The 27,234-nt window shown below is 42.6% G+C and overlaps 1 protein-coding gene across 13 annotated transcripts in view; it reads right to left on the reverse strand.

Moving 5' to 3' along the window:
• Positions 1-27,234, reverse strand: part of RBFOX2 (RNA binding fox-1 homolog 2) — a 257,860-nt gene that overhangs the window by 181,524 nt on the left and 49,102 nt on the right. The window lies entirely within an intron of this gene.

Genomic DNA, 27,234 nt, shown 5'->3' on the forward strand with positions numbered 1-27,234 from the left:
AAGGGGGTGCAAAGCAAGATCAAATTTATCAGTTCAAGGATGAAAGTTCTCTCCAGCCTCCTACTCGGGCTTTGCTTGCTCTCCTGCTTACGTTTCCCCCTCCTCTCACTCTCTCCTTCATGCTGTCTCTATGGGAGTTCCCAACCCTGGTGTGCCTGTCTGTGTTGGTGTGTACAGAGCTCACACTCTGCATTTGCCTCTGGGGAATTTCTCGTCATTCTACTTCTAAAAACACAATTGCTTCTTCAGATTCTTGCAACAGGCAAGGCAGGGTGGGGTCAGCAGTAAACACAAATGAGCTCCCAATAATGTAATAAAAATAACATTTCTTTTTAATATTAATGAAAACCTGGTTCTCTAAGATCGGAAAAGCAAAATCTTTGCTTCAGCATTTCCCTACACTAAGTCCCCTTTATCAAAATCAAAAAGGAAAAAAAGAATACAGCTGGGTCTGCCAATCTTGCTACAGCCTACCAGAACCTATTCCAGTCAGCAGCATTAGTCACCAGCCAAATGTTCTTTAATTCAACATTTATATGTATTTGTAACTATAGCACTCACTGAGTTAAAGGAAAGAACAAACCACCAGAGTCCCTGAGCTAATTTGCTTTGTGAACTGGAGAGGAAAACACAATGACATGAGAAGAGAATCTCTAAAAGTGCAGAAAACACTTGCATTTTTCTTTTACAAATTACTTTACTCTGCTTTTTGTTGTTGTTTTTTTGCCTTCCATACTAAGAAAAAGTAACAGGAGTGCCCCTTAATTCTTTAGGAACAACTGGATTCAAAAGTGCCTTGGGGTCTTCTCCCAGGAGAAGTAGCTGGAGCAAGCTGCCTCTTTTGCAGCCTCCTCTCACATCCTAATCCATATTTCCAACAGCAGGACTATCAGAAAGAAGCACGCTCTAAAAGGAAACGCTCATTCCTGAGATGTTCAACAGTAATGGAAAGACAAGATGCAACAGGCCCTTTGCTAGCATATTTCAACCCCCACCCCATCTTCAATGCTCACAGGAAAAATGTCACCTCATCTCAGTAATTCCATTTCAAACTACTCCTCTAGCAAACTGGGAAAACAGGTTTGCCTCTCTCTTCTCAGTGAGAACCACAAGGCCCCAATTGGTAAACAAACACAATCTATTTAGTCTCACCCAGGCCTTGCCCTTCCATCTGCAAGTTTAACCAGAATTCTTTTGAAAGAACAAGAATTTAAACTAATTACCACTAGATTTCACAAAAATATATCCCACTACATATTAAGTGGAAGAGCAAATTTATGCCAGGAAGGCTTTTTTTGTTTAAATGTAAAACTAATTTCATTTCATTAAATAAACATAGCAAAGCACACAAAAGCTTTTGCAAGCTTTGCCACCATTATGTTTGACCCTCTAAGCAACCTCTGTAAATCTTACACAATCAAAAATGCTCCTTTAAGGTCTTGACTTTTACTCAGGGCTTAACCATGGGACAGAGGCAAAACTTTATTAGGGCCCACCCATCCAGGGTGTCCAAGCCCAGGGTGCAAGTGGGGGACAGGGTGCAAGCACAGCAAAAATTGTGCATCACCCTCTTAAGATATTTATGAAGGTTTTTCCCCCTTGTATCTCTGCACATATTGTTCAAATCTTATGATATTTGCTAGTACATGGTCCATTGACTGATACTGTGGAACATGGTAGAAACTAGTATAGTGGGTATTTTGGAGCATGGTAGAAAGCAATAGTGCTGATTTCAGAATTAATGTAATTTCAGAATTAATGAAAACTTTATTCAGGACTCATAAGATTATATGTATGGGAAGAACAGACAGAATTGTGGAATGTGTGTAGGATGCTAAGTTTGTCCTATACCATCCTATCATGCTTGGGCGTTTCCTTCAGCTGCCTTCAAAGCAGAGCTGGCAACTAGAAATTTGAATATTATCCTCAGATACAGGTATTTCTGATGTTGTCTTTCTGGGGTAATGGAGAGCATCTTGCACACAAAAATTCTGATTTTTTTTTTATTATAAATAACCCAATGTGGGGTATGGAAGTCATAAATATTAATTGATGCTGGTTTGTAAGAATTTTGACTATAATTTCAATATCTGCCAGTTAACTTTACATACAAAGGGCAAGAGGATGGAATTGTCAACAGAACACTGGGTTTCCACTAAGTATGTACCTCTCTGTTGTTCCAGCTCACCCACATTCACACCAAGCAAACATCCCCTTCATCTTCTGTATTGTACTGCTGAGTATTTCCCTATCTTCCTGAGCCAATGTGCAAGCACACTGCATAGTGTTGCCCAGGAAATGTATTTGTACACTATGGAGAGAAAGAGAGACTTTCACAAGTTTCACTATGATTTGAGGGTGTTCCCTGTATAATGTATAGTCTGGAGGATGAGTCTGGAACAAATACCAGGTGAGATGCTTGTGAAATCTGTAGAAAACCCAAAGGTCACTCTTGGCAACACTTGCTACCAAGAGTAGTGTCACTCGAATAAGATTTCTTCCTAAGAAATTCAATGTCACTATCAGGTTATTTTACAGGCCAAATTTAAAAGAACAGTTTACACCCTCCCAAACATACTTTCCGTACCCACCCATGCCCATGTGCATATAGAGAAACTATCTTATTAATTAAACAGATTTCTTTTTTTCTTTTTTTGAGGGTGAACAAAATGCTTTATATACAGTAACTCGACAATTTTTAAAGCAAAATGTGTAAGATAAGTTTCAGTATTGACTTTCCCGGTTTATTATTTATTTACATTATCTAAACGGATATAACCATTCTTTCTCCTTATGTTCACTCTAGATTCTTCTTTGTGACTTCCTGATCTTACTGCATTCATATAGCATTACAAAACTTGCTTGTTTCATTTCAGTTAACAAAACAAAGTTTGTTATTACATTCAAGTCTCATATCTCTCAGTTTGTTATCCCATAATATTGAAATAACTTAGATAGAAAATATAACTCTTTTGTAATTTTCCTTATTATTATCAAATTTTCACCTAACCTAACTATCTTTTCATCTCTTTTATTTTGCGTTTTTCCTTTTATAGTTTCATGTGTCTTAAGTATACCTTGAGTTTTAGATATAGTTTTTTCTAAATTTCTATTTTTATACCAAATTTATACCAATTTTTTATTTACTCCCCACATATCAGTCCAATATTCCACAACTGGTTGCCATTCTTTTTCAACATTTTGCATGGATTTATCTTTCAATAAATTTGTTAGTTTAACCATTTCCCACATCCGATTAATCTTTTGCAACCATTCTTCCAAATGTGGGCTAATGGAACAGATTTCCCACATAGTATTAGTACAAGTAGCAGCAGCAGTAATACAGATCTGCTTGACAGCCACTTAAAGAGTAATGGCTTTTCAAACATTTCTTTCATGATTAAAAATAATTCAATCTATAGATACAGCTATTCACATCAAGCTTATCAGGATGAAGAGCAGGCATTTTATACCACTTAGAATTATTGCACAAAATTTCACCTGATTCACATTTTTGACAGTGGAGCTTAGGGAGAGGGGGGCATACAGATTTCACTATAAAGTGAGTGGGGAATTGAGAGATACTTTATTACAAGCCCCATATTCTTAACCTTAAAGATTAAATCCTTATTTAGACCTCAAGCACTACGCTGCCATTATACTGAGTTTTTCCAGTAGTCTATGTTCAACTCTGCCTACAAGATGTTTCTGGTTTATTTAAATTATCTTTTTTACTATACAATGACATTTCTGGGGGGGAAAGAAAACAAATGGACACTTCCTGACATAGTCTGGACATTTCTAAATTGATGACATGTGTTACATCTCAGAGTTCCACATCAGATTACTCTTATCTATGTTATTGTTTGTATGTACAGCACTGTGCAAATCTACAGTGCTATATAAATAAAGCATAATAATAATAATAATAATAATAACAACAACAACAACAACAACAACAACAACAGGTGCAAGTAGGAATAGTCTCCATTTTTAACACTCCTCTTTGCCACCAAAAGGCATATCAGGAACTGGCTATGCAAAGCATTTTCCCCTGATAGGAAAGCACTGTTCTTTCTATGAAGACTTTTACATACAGGGGCAAACAGAAATGTAACAACACACACTTTGTTGTTGTGCCTTCAACTCATTTCTGACTTACAGCAACCCTAAGGCAACCCTTCCATGGTAGTTTGTTTGTTTTGGCAAGATTTGTTCAGAGGGAGTTTACTTTTGACTTCCTCTGACTTGTCCAAGGACACAAAGGTCACTCACTGTCTTCTTTAAAGTTATGTAAATCCTCTGTGGTAATTTTATTTGTTTTCTTAATGTTCACCTGTAAACTTTCCTTAGCACTTTCTTCCTTGGCTTTCAGTAGTCATCCCAAGTTTTTGCTATTTTCTGCCAGTACTATGGTGTCATCTGCATATCTAAAATTGTTGATGTTCCCATCTTCTTTTTTTCATGCCTCCATGCTCAGAGTCTAATCCTGTTTTTCATGTGTTCAGCATAGATGTTAAATAGGTAGGGCTGTGGTTTTTAATCCATTTCTTTACCAGGGCCCCACTTTAAATATAACCCCCCCAAAACTTAAGACTTAACTCAAGGTTTAAGATAACAACAACAACAACAACAACACAAATAAGAACAATAAATACCTGAACAATAAAACATTAACTATTATAGTATCTGTTAAACTTTCAGAGGTACCAGAGGGGGCAGGAAGATTCTTCTCCTGCCTCTTCCCACCAATTTGCGGCTGGAGCAGATTGCACTGTCCAAAAAGGGAAATCTGCACATGGAAGTAACCTCCGCTTGCAGCTCCTTCCAGCTCTCAGATTCTGTTATTCTATGATTCTGCCATGCCCCTCAGAATGTTTTTATGGGATCTGAAATGAACTAGGAAGTAGAAAAGAGGAGGGGAGAGGGTTTGAGGTCCATTGGAGGCAGCCTTGGAATGAGGCAGAAGCACTACACTGCCTAAGGTGAGAAGGGGAGGTTTGGGGCTATTGGTGGGAAAGGAGATGGAGAGGAGGAAGAGGAGTGTGAGGAGGACACAGGGCAGGCAGGTGGTGATGGAGAGCTATGTTGTGTGTAAACACCCTAGTTAACTCTGAATAGGCGTTAGTTGATATCAGTAGTGAGAAGGGGTGCCACATCCTTTGCTAGTTCACCTGCTCACTCTTTCTTTCTTTCCCTCCTTCCCTCCTCCATATCATTCTCCTTCCTTCCTGATGAAGAAGGCAAAAAAAAAAAAAAAACCCTGGTTGAAAGCCTTTTTGATAGGAAACTGAACTACTTCCAACTGTAAAAGAGTGGAGGAAGAGAGAGATAGAAGGGCAAAGGCAGGCAGCTGTCAGCTCCACTGTTGCTCAGCTTGCCTCCTCCCCACAGCAGCTTGGCCATATGACTGGCAAAATGCAAGCCCAGTCAACCTTTGTTTTGGCTCTTGTCTCATGGCTGCTCTGCTGAGGAGTAGAGGTGGGCTGAACAGCCTTCCAGCCTATACAGATTCACTGTGAGGACATTGTGTCCCCCTGGGAGTTCCCAGGCCACAGGTTAAGAACCACTGAAGAAGAAAAATAAAATGCAGCCTTGCCCGACCCTCTTGCCAACTAGAAACCATTCTGTTTCTCTAATGGTAGCCTATTGAACAACATCTAGGTTATGCATCAGGATAATCAAATGTTGTTTCACACCCATTTTTAAAATTGCAACCCATAGTTATTCATGATCTACACAATGAAGGTCTTTGCTATAATATATAAAGCACAGGATGATTTTCTTCTGAAATTCTTTGGTGCACTTCATTACCCATTATGTGTTTACAATATCATCCCTGGTATCTCTTTTTTTCCCCTGAATCTAGCTTGAACATCTGACACTTTTTGCTACATACATGATGTTTTTTTCCAATCTGTAGGCCATTTTTTTTGTTTTCCATATTTGTTGACAGATTTTAGTTAGAACTGAGTAGATGCTGTCTCTGTAAGTTTGAAGCAGGTCTGTTGGAATGTCATCTCTTCCTGGTGATTTTTTTCTCCCAAGTACTCTGAGTGCAGCTTCCACTTCACTTCCTAAAGTTGTAGGTTCATCTTCAAATGGTTCTTCCTTGAATGAATTTGTCATCTTTTCATCTCTTTTATACAGTACTTCAGTATATTATTTCCATTATTTTTTATTTCTACTTCATCATGCAATGTATTCCCACCTGGTCTCCCTTCTTGACTTAAATTTCCCTTTAATTTCCTCCTGTCTTTGTTTCCCTGTCTGTGTCACAGTCTGAACCTGGGCCCAAGGAACTAGGCATGATAACCTGTCCTTTTGCTCCATGGTTTGTCATAGTCTAAACTTGGGTCCTGGGAATGAGGCATGACACTATCTCTGATGCAAAATGTCCCATTCCTGTCCACTTTAGCTCACACTTCAAGTATTGCAACATTTACAAGTGTGATTTCTTGTTTTACTATGACTAGATTCCCTTGATTCATGCATCTCACATTTCATTTTCCTATGTGTTGTGGAGCCTCAGACTTTCCTTTCACCTCGAAGCACATAAACAGCCGAATATCTTCTTAACTTGAGTAAAGTTGCATCATTAGCCACAATTCTAATCATACTTGAAAAGGCAACATGATGCGGCATGCCAGTGCTATGGAGAACAAAGTACAATTTCAGATTTACTATTTAAAAAGAAAAACAAGAAATTATGTGTGTTTTTAAAGTCTCAAACATGTGAACAATATTTAATTTCTAATTAATTACATAAATATGGAATGTTACAAGGGAGAAGGACAGGTTGCTTACCTGTAACTGTAGTTCTTCTAGTGCTCATCTACGAATCCACACAAATGGGTTATTCTGCACCTGCGCAGCATTTCTGGATCCTACTGGAATCACTAGGGAAGACTTTTTGGCGGTAGCTCCGCCCACCCTCTATATAGGCAGAATATCTTCCCACCCTTTCTCAGTTCCAAAAGGTCTGCCGTAAGAGCAGATAAGAAAGAGAGAAGGACAGGGCAGAGGGGAGGATGGGCGGGATTTGTGTGGATTTGCAAATGACCACTCAAAGAACTACAGTTACAGGTGTCATGGCCAGCCAAGAGCAGGTCTCAGAGGATGAGGAGGAGGATGGGGCTCCTCCAGAGCAAGAGGTAATTGAGGCTACACCAGGTGCTAATCCTGCTCTGCCAGAATCCAGCCCTGATCTCCCAGCCCCAGAGGAGGAGGCTCAGCCAAGTCCTAGTGCTGGTGGGATTCCTCTGGTAGTACAGCAGCCTAGTGGTGACTCTGGGGAGGAACCAAGCTTGAAGGTTCCCTCCTATAGACAACGCAGGGCTGAAAGTGCTGGCAGGCGCAGATCCCAGAGAATTGCTGAGAAGCAATTAGCAAATCAGCCTCAGGTGGCACGAGGGGGGGAGTTTCCCTTACTTAATGAGCAGAGAGACACCAACTCATTGCCCTCTCGTGAAAGCGCGTGGGGAGGAGGAAGAGGAAGAAGAAGAAAAAGAGCAGGAGGAGGATTTCCATTCCATTTTTACAGGTCTGCTTTGTTTTAACAATGATGATGGTGATGGTGATATGAGCCAGCTTCAGAGGCGCGGCCAATGTAAGTTGCTGTGATTTTTACAAACTCATGCGCAGTGAAGAAAAACCACAGTCCCTTGACCAAGTACACACTTCTGAGAAGTACAGTTGAACCCGAGGGCAAATCACTTATGAGACCACCTTGACATGTTCAATATGCATAGCCATGTGAACCGATGTTCAGTGTGAAACCCAAAGACTTTGGTTATGCAATAAGCCTCTGAAATATGCAAGAGGCCATCTTAAGTAAAGCCATGTTCAATGCCCAAATGTGCTGTCTGGAATGTGGGGAGGGGGGGTTGGCCAGAAAGGGAAGTACATTTCTGCCATCTGTCTAGGAATAATGCCCAAATGTCCTCCATTTTGATCATGCCTAGGAAACATGCATTTATATTAACATTTTTTAAAAATCATCAATTTTTTTCCGCATGTCCTCCATTTTTAAAAAATGTGTCCTACATTTGCAAATGTTGTCCTATATTATTTAATTATTTGGGGGGGTCCCCCCGTTGTCTGGGGGACACCAACCCGGCCCCCGGCTCAAAAAGGTTGCCTACCCCTGGTCCAGGACAACAGGTAAGCAACCTGTCCTTCTTCTTCGTGGTCTCTACGAAGCACACAAATGGGTTAGACTGGCAAGCTTGTTCCTCTGTGGAGGAGAGTGTGTCCTGGCAATAAATAAATTATTAAACCAGAAAAGAGTGTGAGTGTCATCATTTGACAGGTGCCAACTAACCTTAGTGCATTCTGGAAAGGAGAACAGCTCTGCCAAAGGCTGCTTCACGTCGGTGTCTGGTATCAAGTCTATAGTGCTTGATAAAGGTCAGAGGTTGTGACCATACCACAGCCTTGCAAATGTTCTCCAAGGGAATTCCGGAGAGGAAGGCTGAAGATGAAGCTACCGCCTTGGTGGAATGGGTGTGAATTCGAGCAGGTGGAGTCTTCCCAAAAATCTCATGTGAGGAGGATTGTGGAAGTCACCCATTTGGAAAAATGTTGAGGTGTGACTGGAAGCTCCATTTTGGGGTTGGAGTAGCAGACGAAAAGTCTGGGGGAACGACAAGAAGACACAGTCCTGTCGAGGTACAAGGCTAGTGCCTGCCTGACATCAAGGGAGTGAAGCTGATGCTCGGTGTCGGTGGTCAGGTTAGGGGTAGCATTGGGAGAATGATGTCTTGACTAAGATGAAAGGTGGTCACGACCTTCGGTAGAAAGGAAATGTCCAGACGGAGGAGAACCTTGTCCTTAAAAAATTTCAGGTACGGTGAGTCTGTACAGAGGGCACAAAGTTCACTGGCCCGGCATGCTGAGGTAATGGATAGCAAGAAGGCTGTCTTCCAGGTGAGAAGCCTGAAATCACAGGAAGCCAGAGGTTCAAAGGGTGAGGTAGTGAGTGCTGCCAAGACGAGTTGGAGGTCCCAGGCGGGGACAGGGATTGCTGCCAGCAATCTCAGATCGGCAAGGCTCTTGAAGAATTTCTTCACGAGTGGGTCAGTGAAGAAGGATGGGCGGCCGGAGAATTGCTAACGGGCACAAATGGCAGTGAGGTAGCATTTTAAGGATGAAATGGAAAGCCCAGATGCTGAGAGGTGGTGGAGGAAGTCCAAAACAACAGAGACATTGACTTCCGAAGAGGTAAGTCCCGTTGAGGACAGAAAAGTAAAAAATTTAGCCCATTTAAGGGCATAGGAGCGCTGGGTGGAAGGCTTTCGAGAAGCCAAGATGATTTCTCAGACCGATACCGAGAGTTGAGTCAAGGCTGGATCCTCCATGCCATGAGATGGAAAGTGTCCACGTCAGGGTGGTGAACCCGACTGTCGTGTAGGGTCAGGAGGTTGGGACGGAGTGGCAGAAGCCGGAGATGATTGTTGGAGAGATGAAGGAGGGGGGCGAGTCACAGCTGTCTCGGCCACCAAGGGGTGATCAGGATCACGTCCAATCTGTCTGTGCATAGTTTTGCTACCACCCTGGTGATCAGAGGAAAGGAAGGGAAGGTGTAGAACTTTTTGCCGGACCACTGAAAGAGGAAGGCATCCCCTCAAGACCGAGATGAAGGGATCCTGGAACAGAAGTGGTCGCAATGAGTGTTGAGATGAGAGGCAAAAAGATTGATGTCCAGCGTTCCCCACAGAGGAAAGCGGCATAGGGCAACATGTCCAAGACAGAGCTTCTTGTCTTTCCTCCTAAGCCCACCCTTCAACACTCCTTTTCTGTCTCTGTGGACAACATTTCTATTCAACCAGTCCAGCAAGCCCGCAGTCTTGGTTTTATCTTTGATTCTTCTCTGTCGTGTATCCCTCAGATCCAGACCACAGCCAAGGCTTGTAGATTCTTTTTGTACAATATTGCTAAAATCCGACTTTATCTTTCCGCCTCTACTGCCAAGATCCTGGTCCATACCCTAGTGATCTCACGACTTGATTACTGTAACATCCTTCTGGCAGGGCTTCCCCTTTCTCATCTCCGTCCTTTAATTTCTGTCCAGCATTCAGCTGCACACATTATCACATCCGCCCACCGCTCTGACCATATCTCTCCTGTGTTGGCATCCCTTCACTGGCTCCCCCTCCCTTTCCGCATTCAGTATAAGCTCCTGCTGTCGACATTTAAAGCCCTCCATGGACTGGCCCCTCCTTACTTATCAGACCTTCTTTCTCCTCACCTTCCCACTCGGGCCCTCCGTTCTGGTAGTCAAGGTCTGCTGTCCCAGCCCAGGATTTCCTCTGCCCCATCTTGGATTCGCCCCTTTTCACTCGCTGCCCCTCACTCCTGGAACCTTCTTCCCCTGCGAGCAAGAGCCATCACTTCTTTAGCCAGCTTCAAAACGGAGTTGAAGACCATCCTGTTCAGAGAAGCCTTCCCAGGCATTGCATAATTGTTGCATACTATTTGATGTTCTTTTGGTGCCTGTTTTATTGAATCATTTCCTATATTGCTATGTATTTTATATGTATTATCCTACTAGAAAGGCCCCCACCACCACTCCCTTTGTGTCGTGTCTTTTTAGATTGTAAGCCTGAGGGCAGGGAACCATCTAATTAAAAAGATTGTATGTACAGCGCTGTATAAATTTACAGCACTTTATAAATAAAGGTTAATAATAAACCTGAGGATTCCATTGCCACTCGTGACAAGAGTCTGGAGTCCTGCTCAGCTTGTCTGCAAGCTCGTTCTCCTCTCCAGGGAGGTGTATGGCTTGCAAGGTGATCCACGTTCGGATGCACCAGTTCCAAATTTGAAGGCTGAGGCCGAGAAGAGTAGTTGACCTGGTACCGCTCTGTTTGTTGATGTAATACATCACAGTCGTATTGTCCGTGAGGAGGAGGACGACCTGGTTCTGCAAGGAGGGCTCGAAGGCCTTCAATACTTTTTGTACCGCCAACATCGCGAGAGCATTGATGTGGAGTTGGCGTTCTTTGGGAAATCATCTCCCATGGACAGAGAGGTTGTCAAAATGGGCTCCCCAACCCATGTTTCAGGCCTCGGTGGTCAGTGAGGTCTGTGGTTGTGAAGGCACAAAGGGAATGCCCAACAGGACATTGTGAGGGTTGAGCCACCAGTGGAGAGAGCGGGTGACGGGCTTTGGGATGGTGATCCACTTCTGTGGGTCGTTGAAGGCAGGGTTGAAGACTGAGAGGAGCCATGATTGGAAGGGACACATGAAGAGGCGGGCCCAAGGCTTGATATATGTCATGGATGCCATATGGCCGAGGGCGACCTGAGCTGTTTGCGCAGTGATATGCCGAAAGGCAAGGCAGCGACGAATTGCAGACCTGAGGTTGAGGAACCTGTTGTGGGGAAGGTATGCTCTGCAGGTCAAGGTGGCCCCTATGAAGTGCACCTGCTGGTTTGGGCAGAGGGTGGACTTCTCTCTACTGATCATGAGTCCCAAGTGGTGAAGGAGAAAGAGTGCGACTCAAGGTGGGAGAGGAGCATCTGCCTGGATGGGACCACAAACAACCAGTCGTCGAAGTAAGGAAAGACGATGATGTTTTGTTGGCGGAGGTATGCAGCTATGACTGCCATGCACTTTGTGAAAACTCTCAGTGCAGTGGAAAGTCCAAAGGGCAGTACTCAGTACCGAAAGAGTCGGGGCTGACAGAGAAGGCAAGGAGGTCCCAGTGGTCCTCTCAGATGCTGATGTGGAAATAAGCATCCCAAAGATCCAAGGTGGCGAACCAGTCTGACTCCTGCAGGAGAGGCAGGATGGAAGTCAAGGTTACCATACGGAAAGGCATATAGGTAATGAAAGAGTTGAGAAAACACAAGTCCAAGATGTGGCTTTGGAAACAATGAAGTATCTGGAGAAGAGACAATGTCGGGTCCAGGATGGAGGGACAGGCTCGATGGCCCCTTTGTGAAGCAAGGAGTGCACTTTGTTGAGAAGGGTGTCTGAGGGGGGAGTGGTAAAAATGATGCCCCTTGGGGGAGAGAATTGAAACTCCAGGGCATAAACCCTACAGACGATGGAAAACACCCAGGAGTCGGATGTTATGGAGGCCCAAGAGTGGTGGAAGTGGGCCAGGCGATCCCCAAAGGGAGTTGACAGAACGGAGTGCACTGGGGAGCTTCAGAAGAGGTGCTTGCCTTGTTCTTGTATCCTTCTTATGGAAGGGTTGCTTATATTTTTGTTTTTGTTGGCATTTCCCCTGTTGTTGGGGAGGGAAGGGCTGTTGTTGGAGTCTGCGGACTGGTTGGATCTGCCCTGGTTGAGGGGATAGGGAGGTCTTTGCAATCCCGAATGGCGTTGAGAGAAAGGAGGGCGAGAAGAAGGCATATCGTATTTACGGTGTGTTCTTCATTTTGTTTTTGAAGTACTGCTTCTCATCAGTCTCCTTATGAAACAGACTCGTGGCATCGAAGGGGAGCTCTTTGATGGCCTGTTTGGCTTGAGGCATTAGGTCCAAAGACCTTAGCCAGGCATGGCACCAGAGGGCCAGGGCGCCCGAGAGTTGTTGGGAAGCTGAGTGTCAGGCTGCTGAAATCTGGTGTGAGGCCAGTGCATGAGCTTCTGCATGGATGGCCATGGCCATCCGTCTTTTGTCCTCAGGGAGGTCTTCATACAAGGGAAGAGCTTTCTCCCAAAGCTGCTGTTGGTAGGCAGCCATACACACTGAACAGTTCTGGATTTTAAGGTCCAGGACTGCAGAGGCATAGGGTTTCCGTGCAATGGTGTTGAGCTTACGACCCTCTTTGTAACAAATCTGTGAGGCTTCCACGATGTGAGGGTGCTCAAAAAGCCAAATCTCTTCCGAGGATGTGATACAGTAGAGATTGTCAAGTTTCTTGATGGAAGGTTGGGCCATGGACAAAGTGGGCCAAGAACTCTTTGCAATCCTGGACATCGATGGTAGGAATGCAATGGAGGTTGGACTTGGGACCTTGTCCCAAACCCTCTCATCAATGGGGTCAAGAACTTGAGAGGCTGCATGGAGGACTTCAGTGTTCAGGGCTTTGCCCATCTGGATCATTTGTACCGAAAAAGAAAAAATGTCATCTGAAGAATAGGAGGCCTCGAGAAAGGCGAGAGCCTGCGACTGTTGAGCCTGAGCATAGTCGGAGATGGAGTGGTCTGCAGATTCAGCGGAAGCTGACCTGGTCCTGGTTCGAGCTGAGAGGGGCTGGGTGGTTACCAGCACCGGCAGCGAGAGGCACACTTGCAGGGAGACAGCAGAAGCTGACTGTATGGGTCAGACTGATTCCACTCGGGAAGCCGAGGAGAGGCGAGACTGAAGTGGAATGGATGCAGCAGATGACCTCAGAGGAGGCAAGAGAGGTTCAACAGGTTGGAAGGTTGAAACAAAACTGTCTCTGTGGACTTCAGAAGAATCAAGAGGCAAAAAATAAAATGACATCTGAAGTCTGGGAGAGTTGGTCCAGCATCGCCACCTGAGTGAACGGAGAAGGTTCCTCTTCACCCCCCGAGAGTTGGTAGGGTTCAGACAAGGAATGCAGAAAGGTGTCTGGTTGGGCCCGAGAGTTGGGACAAGGAGATAACTGAGGTTGAGGCGCTGGTTCAGCGCACGATACCGAGCCCAGTTCGGTGTCAGCGGGCTGGGCAGGCATGTCAGTACAAGACCAGCGGTCGGAGTCAGAGTCTGGACAGGGACAGGACTTGTCCTTGGATGTGTCCTGAGATTTGTGCTTCCTTTTCTCTGGTTTGGAGTCTGAGGACTTTTTCCTCTTTGGTGAGGATGGGTGGCCAGCCACATCCTGGTCCGAAGACCTCTGTTTGTGTGGTGACCCAGAAGCCTCCACAGTAGCCTTGGCAGGAACCCTCGGAGGAGAGAAAAGGGTAGTGTCCTCTGCAGTAGTAGCCTTGGCAGGGACCCCTGAGGCCAGAGATGGGAGCTTGCCCTTGGCGGTTGCAGCTTTGGCAAAGGCTCTAGAGGTGGAGGGAGGCTTCAAGATTTGCGCATAGAGCATGGATCTCAGGTGCATCTCCCTATTCTTCCTGGCCTGTGGAGTGAAGGCCATAAAGTGAGGGCAGGAAGCAGGGACATGACCCTCATCCAGGTAGAGGAGGCACAAGGAGTGTTCGTCGAGTGCCAGGATGTTTGTCTCACATTCAGTGCACTTTTTAAAAAAGTGCGCAGACATCTTTAGACCAAATACAAGGGACAAAGAGAGAACTGTCAAGAAGTCCGAGTGTTACCATTAATAAGAGTCCAAAACCAAGTCCAAATCACAATCCAAAAAGTAGTCAGAGTCAAACAAGTCAGAGCAAACGCAGGAAATAAAAGTGAAAGCTAAGGAAGGAATGATTCTAAGTGAGGTTCCTAAGTTGCTCACGCGGAAGAACTTTTGGAGCTGAGAAAAGGCAGGAAGACATCCTGCCTATATAGAGGGTGGGCGGAGCTACCGCCAAAAAGTCTTCCTTAGCGATTCCAGTAGGATCCGGAAATGCTGCGCAGGCGCAGAATAACCCATTTGTGTGCTTCGAAGAGACCACAAAGAAGTCATGTTATTTTGAACAGATGGTAACCTAAGGAACCACCAGGTACACGACACTTGTACTACCACATTCCACACAGCTTAAGAAATATAGCAGCATTATAAGGTGAGGGTGAGGATGACATATCCCCCAGTCAACAAACACTGCTATTCAAGAGGAGGGGAAATGAAATGATCTCACAACTTCGAGGAAATATATCTGCATCACCCATGACTAGTAAGTAACAAAGAGCCATTTCTTGTTCATAACAGCATCCATAACCAGCCCTTAGATGTAAGTTGCAACAGACTAAATATAGATATTATAAATAACTTGTTATAAGACTCTGCAGATCAGAGGTAGTGTGTATGTATGTGGCAGAATGTAATTCTGGATCTGCTGGAAGATCTCTCAGTCACATTACAGTAGATTACAAGGATTTCTGAGATGAGTATCCTACACACCTCTAATTTGGATTGCTCAAATGAAGAAAAGTTTGGAGTAATCAGGAATGAATTGTTCCTCAGCTCAGTTCTCATACTGAGACCAATATCCTATGCACAGCATCAGCTTAGAAGTACTACATGCTTAGTTTTACGTGTATGTTTTTTTGCACCTGGAGCCAACTCATGAATTTGGGGGATCTAATAACACATAAAATAGATTCCACAAACCTGAAGTCCATTCTCATTTTCTGTAGACAGGTAAAGTAGTGCCCTCTAAGCCTCCATGCTGTTAATACAGAAGCCATGAAAGACAAACGTCTAGAAAATGTAACCTGGCAGTTGCCTTTAAGTTCCTTATTGTTATAACCCTCCTGAGAGCCACAACTGTTCTGAACTATCCTGTTAAAAAGCTACACTGCAGGCTATTGCAAGTGTAGTGTAGCTATTTTAAGTAACTAAAAGCTGTCCACCCCTGCACAGACCCCAAAGAGTTAAAAACCGATAAAACGGAGCCAAGAACAAAACAGCTATCTCCTATGTGGGTGGTGGCAGCAACTAAAGTCAGTTACTTGATTGGCTGTACTGCTAAAGAGGGAGGCGGAGGCAGACACAGGTCACAAGACCCTCTTTAGTAAATAGCAATGTGGCATCTGCTCAGGTTTTCATTTTAATTGTCAGATGATTCTGTTCCTTTTACCAGAGGCCCTGGGAGAAGACAACCTCTGACTTTGGTTAAAAAGAAAGCCATTATTCCCTAATTATATCTTTCTTGCAGAACACTATCCAGCAGGCAATTAATATTTGCCACAAAGAAACAACTTTTCCATAGACTGTTGGCCACCCTCTATGAAATGCAGACCCACCTGTCTCAGCTCAAGGCAGTATAACATGATACTTAATCTGCGAAATCAAAAATGGTTTCTAATGAAAAAGGAACAGCTGATACTTTGAGCAAATGCAGTCTTTAGCAGAGATCTGCTCTGTAGGCAAGAACAAGTTCCTCCGGCAACAGAGGAAGATTCTAGCTTCTGTTCCAGTTAGCAGCCCAAACCATTATTAGTGCTCTACAGGTAGCTGCCAAAACACATGGACCAAATGGAACGTTTTTACTTCATTATTCCTCCCATCCTTCTGGATTCACTCTGGTTTTGGCAGACAATTTGGGCTCCTGCCCCTTACAGAAAAGAGAGAAACTCCCACTGCATCCAACAGTAACACTTGTGAAAACAAGATAAAGCAAAAATGTTAAAGAAGTGTTTTTAAAAGAAGTCCTGCACTCTCCACTGAGTAGAGATTTAAAATTAATTGCTGTGTTCTGTCAAAAATCAGTAAGAATCAGAACAGAGGAGAAAGACATTAAGAAAGATTTGCCTTTCCTGATGGTCCTTCCAAGCTCCCAACTCTTCTCACCTAACTACATGGTTCTAAGAGCAGGAAGTAGATCTTTTAATCATCATCTGCTCTATGGCTCTGAGATAGGAAAAGCTATAACCAAGCAAAAAGAACAACTTGCCATTTAAACAATGTCCAGGGAGTACCTGTCATGTATGAAACAAAGAGAAATTATAGAAAGAACACCCAGTTTAGATATCCAATGAACTGACAGAATTAAAAGAAGAAGTCATACTAGCCCAAGAAGCAAAGGCTGTTGGGTCACAACCAGAACATTCTTACGGGCTAAGAATAATTTGGATAATATATTAATAAAGATTGGCTGGATTAAGATGTAGTTTGGGCATTTCCATTTCCAAATCCAAAACACCAGCTACTAACTTTCCTAAAGAGAACAGACCTTTAAAAAAGTAAATGGGCATGGGGAGGTTGTGCTGCACAATATGGGAAATGTATATGAAGTGCTTCATTCATTAAAAGATCCTTGGTTTCTCATTCCCAAGCATCACAGGATAGCCATTGTATCAAATTTTAACTTAAGATTCTTAAGTCAAGGACTACCCTCTTGTATTTGGTTTAAAGCAGCACACACCAGAACTATGTCATTTTCAGATTTTTTTTTTCAGACAGATCTCTTCAACAATCTGCAGGTAGAGTACAAAATAAAGATTTTTTAATACATTTTACTCTGGATGTATCTGTAGCTATGTGTATGTGCCTTCATGTCACCTGACTTATAGCAACCCCTTGAATTTCATAAGGTGTTCTTAGGCAAGAAATACTCAGTGGTGATTTTGCCAGATCCTTCCTCTTGAAATACAGCCTACAAAAACTGGTATTTGTTGGTGGTCTCTCATCCAAGTACTAACCAGGGCTAACTCTGCTTTGCTTCCAAGGTCAGGCAATCTGGTGCCTTTAGAGAGCCTGAGAGTAATAGTTAAATCTGATTCTAAATCAATTGTCTTATCCAGAGACAAAACACAAACTCAAGATGCCAAGAAATAACAACAGAGTTGCAGGGGGATTTGTACACAGGCCATCTACTTCAATCCCCTTTTCAACTGAGAAATCCAGAGCCATAATCTCTCAGAAAGATGGCTGTCCAGGGAGGCAAAGCCCACCTACCCTTATCTGGATAATTGGTTCCATTGTTAAACTGCTCTTACTGTCAAAGGTTTCTCCAGGTTGTTAACCAACCTACCCCCCTCTAAATTCAACCCGGTAGATCTAGCTAGCCCTGTTCTCTGGGGCATCAGATAAGCATGACAGGTGTGTTTGATGACATGAGCCAAGGCTGTTCTATATAAGCATCAGCCCTTCTCCCAAACTCGAGCACTTTCTTTTTCCTCAGTCCTTACTCTGCCCAAGCATCATCTACCCAGAAAATGATTTTATTTACTCGTTTATTTCTCTAAGAATTCAAAAATATCTGCCCTTCTTAACATTTCCACAGATGGCTCTCACAGCTTTCAGCCACAATTCAGCTATTCAAATGCAATGTAAGGGACCTTTTTATTGAACTTACACACTGTGTCACCTCTCTCACTTTGCTCAAACTTATGTGTGCATTGATATCTCTTTATGTTGATTCATGTCCAAGGTTCTCTGGCCAATGTACATTAAAACACTTAAAAAACAACTTAATAACATACCATGACAGAATAACACACAACAAAGATTAAGCAATAAACAAAATAGACAGATCTGAGGTCATTATGAACACATCTGAATCCACTGAAAAGCTATTAAAGCATTTCTAATGCCATAGAAAACACCCAAGTCTTCATATACAATGCAAGTGCATGCTAAACATGTCTAGGGAGGCACAACTCAGAAGCAAGCACAGAGAAGGCCCTGCTTCTTGTAGCAAGATCCCACTTAGCAATGGCATTCAGAGAAGGTTCACTGATGCTAAACTGAGGTTGCAAAAAAGAACATAAGGGCAGAAGATATCTTTCAAGTAATTTTGTCCCAAGCTATTTAGCTTTATAGGGCCCCATACAAACAGGCCAAAATAAAGCTGTTTTGGGTCACTTTGTAGATATGATGTTTAAACGATGCATGCGTCCTAAGAGTCTGGAAGCTACGCCAAAGCTGTGCTCCAGTCCTCTAAAGTGACCCAAGCAGCTTAATTTTGGCCTGTCTGTATGGGGCCATAGCTTAGAATTAGCACTTTGAACTGGACCCAGAAAATGGATTGGAAGTGAGTTGAATTGAAACAATACATTCAAAATGTCCAGCCCTAGTTTAACAACCCTGAAGTTCCACTAAGGTCTAACTAAAATTTCCAGACTATTTTGAAAGGCAACCCCACGTACAACACATTACAGCAACCTAAATAGAACATTACCAGAGCATGGATAACTGTGTCTAGGCTCTTTCTGTCCCAGTAGGATCATGGCCATTTATCATCTGAAGCTGATAAAAGGCACCATGGCCACCAAGGACACTTCTTCTACCTCGGACAATGATAAATGAATCCCACCTTCACTCAACTCTCTTTCAGAACAGAGTGAATATCACTAAAATTGTGCAGGCAAACCTCCCACTAATAGTACCTCTGACTTTATGGATTGAGATTCAGTTTGTTGGCCCTCATCCAGACCATTACTGCAGCCAAGTGGTGATTCAGAACACTCACTGATTGACTTTTCTAGATTTGATGAAAAAGAGAGACAGAGCAGAGTGCCATCTACATACCGATAGCACCTTGCTCCATATCTCCAGATGACTTTGTCCACCAATTTCATGTTGGTGTTAAACAGCATGGGGGCAAGGGTGCAGCTCTGCATGAACTCCCAAGGACTATTTTCAAGAGGCCAAATCACAATCCCTCAAGGCCACCTCTTCAAACTGGCAATTCAAGCAGATTCACCATCTCTCAAGACCATTCTTCAAACTGGTAATTCAAAGGTCACTTGACAAAGCAACCAAGACAGTTTCAGTTCTAAACCATGGCTGAATTCAGACTGAAATCGACGTAGACAGCCAATTTCATCCTTCCAAGATCTGAGTCCCAGAGTTGCCTGGCATTAAGCTCCAAGACAAGAAAGGTAATACTAGCTAGCATTTGTTTCAGATACAAATTACACATAAAAAGGAGACATTGCTCTTTCTCTTGGATATCATATTAGACAAGGATCAAACAGGAAACTACTGAGCAGCTGTCATGGAGATATCTTTCTACCCTCCCAGCTGTCAGGCACCTGGACAAACACATATGTCAACTACAAGATTCCTCCAATATTACAAGCATGACATTTGCAGAAAAGGGCTGCAGGATTTCTTCACCCCCCCCCCAAGAGTATTGCCACCACAACACTTTTCAGATTACTAAAAGGCGGGGGTTCGGGAGCAATCTCTGTTCACTCCCGTCACAACCTTGTTCATCTGAATGGCATGACACATTCTCCATATGTTGGTTATATGAAGAACTAAGCCCTCAAAAACTCTACAGTTATTTCTGAAGAACAGGAGGGGGGAAATGCAGTCCTGGAGCCATAGTAAGACTCCCTGGGGTGGTTTTGCTGCCCTCAGCCCCTCCAGAATCATTGAACCATCCATTTTCTGGTCCAAAAGTGTTTGTCAAGGACTGCCTTTCCTGGAAGTTTCAAGAGTAACAATTCCATTTTTAACAGGTTACTGAGACTCATTACAATATTTAACATCAAAATGTCGGTTTTCTACCCAGCCACTTCTGAGAGTGCTTTTTTCCTCAACCATTGGGTTTTTGCTTTTTTGACATTTTGGACAGCGATGTGGCACACACAGAGGTGCTTATGGCACGGGCGCACTGTACCTCCAAAGTGACCCAAAGCACGTTATTTTGGCCTGTCTGTTTGGGCCCTGTGTTACTTTTTCTCTTCCTGAAAGTCAAGGGAGATAGAAGGGTAGGGGGCTTGGAGGCTGCCAAAGGCCTGTTGTGGGCCTTCAGAAAGACCCCTACTGGCAGTGCCAATGTGAGTATGGAGTGCCTAAAGGCAAACACTAGAGCTCTGCTAGCTTTCCTGATACAGTGGGCCTCTTCCAACTGCGGGTTTGCCATCCGCAGATTGATGCATCCATGGATGGCCCTGCCCCATTCTCCTCAATAGTGGCATGTGCACGCAGTTGCACGCATGTTGCACCACCATTAAAAAGAACAGGACTTGAGATCCCAAGGTTTTTGTCATTCTCCCACCCCAGAACTACTCTACAAACCCTGAACCTTTGGATCCAACATTAGTCTTCTTTTGGAAGATGTGCTTCAGTTCATGAGTCTGAATACCTTTGAATCGCTCCACTTTGTTTTGGTATTCATACTTTGCCAAAAGTAGATGCACACCTCCAGGACTTGGTGACTGTGTGTGTGTGCGTGTGCATGCACATACCCTATATATATAGGTGGAACATAACTTTGTCACATAGAATAAGTCTTTCTCCCAACTGCATCTTATTCCACATAAGCTAGTTTCGTGTCCGAAGACCACTGCAGCAAATTACACTGAATCACATACTTAACTTCAGATATAGTCAGTTGTATTTATCAAGCAGTTTTTTTTATTTTTAAATTTTAAAAATTGTAAAAATATCTAGCAGAAAATTGTTTTTTTTAAATGTCTGGTGAAGCAAAGGTAAAAACATAATCAACATTTTTACTATTTGTGCAAATATAGGCGATTTATAGACAGGCCCTATTGGGCGCCGTCATTACGTGCGAGGGGCTGCGCTTCCTGACGTGCCTTGCCCCTCGCACGTAACGAGGGTGTCAAAATGGCGGCACCCTATACAGATGGGTGCTGCCATTTTGACGTGATGGACGCTTAGCGTCCGCACGTCGCAGTGTAGTTGATGCCACAAGGGTGCCATTGGTGCCTTGCGGAATCATAACTGCGCTACAAGAAGAACCCACTTTTTGTGGGTTCTTTTTGCTGCGTGGGGGAGCCCCGTGGTTTGTCCACTGCAGTTCCCTCACGCAGCAAACATGGGCGGCGGCAGACCACCCTTTTGGGCGGTCTGTAAAACGCCATAATGTTGTGTGCAATATGTAGCCTTGCCTCATTTTTTCTCTTTTTGAAAGATAATGTGGATATGAATACAGTTACTACCTACTAAAATGTCTCTAAAAACTGTTTCTGACACTGAGGATAAGGCAAAGCAGAAGAAGCATGTTCTATAGTGTTGTCATGGATATAAGCACACATTCTGCAAAGCAAATACAGCTGGCCATTCACATTTGTGGCTTTGATTTTTGCAGTTTTGATTAAATACGTTCTCTTCAGGAATATCTAGGCCCTCCAACGCAACTGTCAGAAGTTTACCATGGAGAACCTAGAGGTTCCTAGAGAAAACACTTCTCTAGGCATCTGTAGGTCCTCCAGCATGATTCTACGTCCAAGCTCTGGCACATGTTGACCACAGAGTTGCACTGGAGGACCTGGAGATTCCTACAGAGGTGTTCTCTTAGGTAAATAGTATAGTGAGGTTTTTTTTTATTTGTGGTTTTTCCATATTTACAGGGGCTGTTCAACCCTAACCCCCGCGAATGTAGAGGGACCACTATATACAACTTTTAGGAATCAATTCTAAGTCCCTGGAGATGTCAGCAGAGAGCTACTGGATATTGCTGAGCTCCCTTTCTAAGACAGAGAGGGAAGTCTATTCTTGAAGTGTCCCTCATGCTACTTCAGAAAACTCCACCACCCTCACTGTTGCATCCAAAAGTTCTCTGTAGGCAAAAGGGCCAAAATAGGATGTCTACGGAAGTCCTCCATCTTTCTGTATTGACCTAAAAGACCACTTGATTTTTTGAAATTATTCCTAAACTGATTTGCTATCTTGATTAAGCAAACTGCCTCCCAAACAGTCTTTGTAGTAGCTTATTTCAGGTCTTCATCAACTGCTTCTGAATAGAAAGCTATACTTTTGAAACAGCTTCCAGATGGAAGAATGCTGTCTTTGCCACTGTGGCACAAGCCTTATCCACCCCATCCCCCACCCTATCCATGCAGGCAACGATTCTGGAGCTGGATCTGTTTCCAAAAGCATTTAGTAGTTTCTATGCAATGAGTGCCCCCTTATGGCAAGGAATAGCCACCACAACTGTATCTGAGATGTGTCCCATCACTCACTACACTGTTTTTATTTCTTGTCTTGAAGAAGTACAGGTTTCTTTTTACTTTCAAGAATACAGACCACCTAGGAGCCATGAGGTTTTAGAACTAAAAAATGAGCTGCGATTCTCAGTCAGTCACACGTTTCATCCAAAAGCTAGCTACAGTAATTTGTGTGTAAATCTGTATTGTTGCACAGAGTATTTTAAGTGTTGTAGAGCCAGCATGGCATAGTGGTATCAGCATTGGGCTAGCATTCTGGAGACCAGGCCATGAAACCCATTAGGTGATCTTACTCTCAGAGGAAGACAATGCCAAGCCTCCTCTGAACAAATCCTACCAAGAAGACCCCATGGCCTTAGGGTTGTCAAGTCAGGAACAACTTGAAGGCACACAGCACACAGCTATACTTGATACTTTTTTTCCTCTGCCAAACAGCAGGGCCAACAGATAGATTACTGATTCCCAAGCTTTTGCCTTCCAGATGTTTTGAACTTCAGCTCCCACAATTCCTCACTATTCACCAAGATAGCAGGGGCTTCTGGGAGCTGATATCCAAAACATCTGGAGGATCAAAGTCTGGGAACCACTGGATTAGACCGAAACAGACATAAAGAATGTTTTAGACACAGGGTGCCTTGAGAAGATTAAAGACTTTTACGTTTACCACATATAAACGCGGACAAAGAGAACAATTTTCAGTAGATATTAACAAAAATTATTTTCTGTGAAGATCAGCAATTGGAAGCCTGCTAGTCCACAAGATTGCTAGGGCTTCAGCCTCTTTCATTATAAGGACTGAAGAAAACTGCATTGCATTACTCTTGTGCTTACAACTGGCCTCTCTTTTTCTTTATCAAAATAACTGCAGGGACCCCAAATCCACATCATGAGTGCAGTAGGGAAGGGTGCTGAACCCTTTCTTCCCATGCTGACTTCTCACCAAAAATCCCCTCCCTCCACAAACAGCAGCAGGTCACAGATGTCTTCATGCAATATATTTTCTCTACAAAAGTCACATATTCAAAATCAGCCACTTCTCTAGTGTGACTGAAGCAGGATAATGAACAACCAATAATGTGGTTTGCTGTTTTATTTTCTTGTGTTTAAAATGGATCAAAGTTTACTTTTCAGATAGGATATTAAACAAAGAAGATTTATGGTGCAAGGCCTTTTTATTCTGTTCTCGCTAGATGAAGCTCCCATATGCAAACCTATGTTTTTCCACCTGCGATGAGCTTGGAAGTCACCATATAGCAAGTTTTTTTATATAAGGCTGAATGACTATCAAAACTGGGAAAGGCTGAGAAAGAAACAGAAGTCACAGTTGAGAATGTTGTTATCCAAAGTAAGGTTTCTATGAAAATTAATTTGAGCCACTAAAGTTCTGTGAGACAAATATTTATTCAGAAAACATTTGAATGAGAACAGACACATATCGAAGATTTGCAGGTTATTACAGCTCTCTTACTTTGTCCGATAAAAGGATTTTTGATAAAGCCTAATGAAGTGTTCTGAAAGATTCAAAGGCTTGTTTTTTAAAAATATTTCAGTAGGCTAGTAAAGGTATTACCCAACAATATTTCATGAGGTTTCTCATAGAGTGACTCAAATGTCACACATTTTACACTATTGCAGGAGGGCAGTTAAAGATGGATTGCCATTTACAGTATTTTGTATTACATGCAGTTTCTCCACTAGAGGGTGTTCAATTTACAACAAAAGGTAAAGATGTATCACCTAAAAGAACCTACAGCTCACGGGAACAAGTGCTGCATACAAACAAGCAACACTGATAAGACACCGCAGGCAATCTTTAAATAAAAGAAATGTCAAGACAGCATCTCTCCAGATTCTATTCTTGCTGTCTATGTCTGATTGAAAATATTCTCTTCCATTTTTGCATGGTTTCTGTTATTTGTACATATCTTAAAGGGGGGAAAAATCTAATGCTGACCTTTGCTTTGTTCACGCATACCTGAGAGAAATTCAAGAATCTATTTTCAAAAACACTATAGGTATACAGAATCCAGCCATTTTTATTTACAAATCAGAAGGAAGATTTTTGTCCTTTAGGTCATGTTTATGATAATGATCTTACAATTCTATAATAGTCTATACTGCTATGGATGCCATCACATGAGCAGTTCTCAACCTGCTTGTCATTTAAAAGTGGGAACAACATTTTGTTGAGTCTCAGTTTTGAGGGAAAGTGGGGTATTAATAAAGATAAAGATAAACATCAACAGCCAGTTGCAGAATACTTATGAATATGAATAGAGATGGAAGGGACTCCAAGGCCATTAGTCTGACCTCCTGACATAAATGAACACACATAATCTGCTTAAAAACCTCTAAAGATGGAGTCTACCATAGTGCAAGGCAGTCCATTTGTTAAACAGCTCTTACTGTCAAGAAGGTCTTCCTAATGTAGGATCTTTTGTCTTGTAATTTGAATCCATTGGCTTTTTAATCTCTAGAGCAACAGAAAACAATCTTGATCCATCTTCCATATGATAGGTCTTTCAATATTTAAAGATGGTTATAATATCACCACTCAGTCTTTTCTTCTCTGAGCTAAACATATCCAGCTCTCCAAACTATTCCTCGTAGGATTTGGTTTAGTGACATTTCACCAATGTGGATGCCCTCTTCTGGACACATTCCAGATTATCAATATTCTTCTTCAACTGTGGTGCCCCAAACAATGTTACAATATTCCAATAAGGTCTGACCAAAGCAGAGTAGAGTAGCAACTGTTACTTCCTTTGATCTGGACACTATACTTCTATTGGTGCAGCCTAGAATTGCATTGGGTTTTTTGGCTGCTGCATCACACTGTTGACTGAATTAGAAAAGATATTTTAAGAACTGATGCAGCTATATCTTAGAAGTATAAAGAAAATATGAATCACAGAAGAAGTTGAGATTATAAATTTGGTGGGAGTGGATTTTCACTGAGCAGGACAGATTGGGATAGATGCGAGTGGGATTGGAGTAAGTAAAGGGATGCCATTTTGCAAATTTGCTGCATTCTTTGAAAAGGGTTAAAAACCAAGTAAACATTAAGTATTTTTAACAGGGCAAGGCAGATTATATGTTCAGACAGACCAATGAAATACAGTGCTCCCTTGGTATGAGCTCATGCTTGGCTCCAGGACCCTCTGTGGATACCAAAATCCATGGATGCTCAAGTCCCATTATATACAGTGGCATAGTAAAATTGTTTCCCTTTTATAAACTGGCAAGTTCAAGGTTTGCATTTTGGAATATTTGCAGGGAAATATTTTCCACTATCTGTGGTTAGTTGAATCCGTGGATATAGAGGACTGACTGCATGAGATAACAAAGCTCTTTTTATCATTAATAAAAATGCTCTGCTTAACTACAAGTGGAAAATGGTGATTATTCATAACTCACAATTAGTAACACAGAAAGAAACTACGGTATGTAACCACTCTTGAAAGACTGATAATATTAACTTCCCTGAATGTGCAGAAAAGAAGGGGTTTAAAATATATTAAGAGAAATCTACTGAATATTAAACACCTTTCCAAATACTGATTATATGACTGGGGGGGGGGGGACAGATATTGATTTGAGTGCTATTCTTTTACTTATAAAGCAGGGAGAAGTCTACATGATGGATGCAACTCCTGTTAAACTGCCTTTGTGTTGTCTACAATAAAGAGACAGGAACTTTTCAAAGCACAGTTATCTTAATTCATATTTCTGTTTAATACACTGTTTATTTAACAAATAACCCTAACTGGCATACTACCCAGATGACACAGGAACAAATGATAGATTACATATGGTTATCTCTAGCTTACCAGATCTTTACTGTGGCTACCGAGAACTTACTATCATGTTAGGATCAACTTATGAGATTAAAAGATTTGAAACCTTATCAATGAATGTTAAGTCTAAAATGAGCCGAGGGAGAATAAAAGCCTCTAAAGGCCAGTCAAAAATCAGATCCAAAAAAAAAAAAAGACAAAAAATTCTGTACAGAACAGATACAATTTCATATACTCAGTATTCCACTGTCACTGTCTAACCCAAATATTTCCATTTATAGTGAAACAGGAATAAAATTTACAGCAAAGGTGGACAGAATGTAATTCTAGATTTAAAAGCAGCTCTCTGGTTAGTATGGTCTTTTACTATTTGATCTTGGGATTCTATTAAAATTCCCATAAATCAGAAGCTTGTCCACCTATGGTATACAGAACTGCAGTCCTACTTACAGATTCCAATAATAGTTAGAAGAATTTAATACCAACTACACTCAGCCTTCAGTATCTGCTGGGGATTGATTCCAAGCATATATCCCAAGAGGATAACAAAATCCATCAATGCTCAAGCCCCTTATTTATAAAATGACAAAGGACAGTAGTGGAGGTGGAGGCAAGCCGCTAGGTGTGCATTCTTCAGGCTCCTCCACCTCCAGAGAGTTTGCCAGCGCCTGCTTCTGCCTTCAAGCAGCTTCCGCAGGGACATGGCAATTGATGGCAGTAGCCAGGACTCCTTCTTGTTCGATTACAAGGTGAAAGCACACAGCTGGTGGGCTCCCCAGAAGTAGGAAGCCCAAAGAATTCATGACAGGATGCTGGGCCTTGAAGCCGCCTCTGCTGCTGCACTGCATGTGTATGGTGGGCTTTGATGGAGCTCAGCCAGGCTGTGGGAGTAAGTCATAGGGTAAGGGTGATTTGGATTCCTTCCTTTTCCCTCTATATGTAAGGATACTCAGTTTATTAGATCTCCTGTATTTTTCCTGCCC

Source organism: Sceloporus undulatus, chromosome 5, assembly GCF_019175285.1.
Source record: "Sceloporus undulatus isolate JIND9_A2432 ecotype Alabama chromosome 5, SceUnd_v1.1, whole genome shotgun sequence".
NCBI classification, from domain to species: domain Eukaryota; kingdom Metazoa; phylum Chordata; class Lepidosauria; order Squamata; family Phrynosomatidae; genus Sceloporus; species Sceloporus undulatus.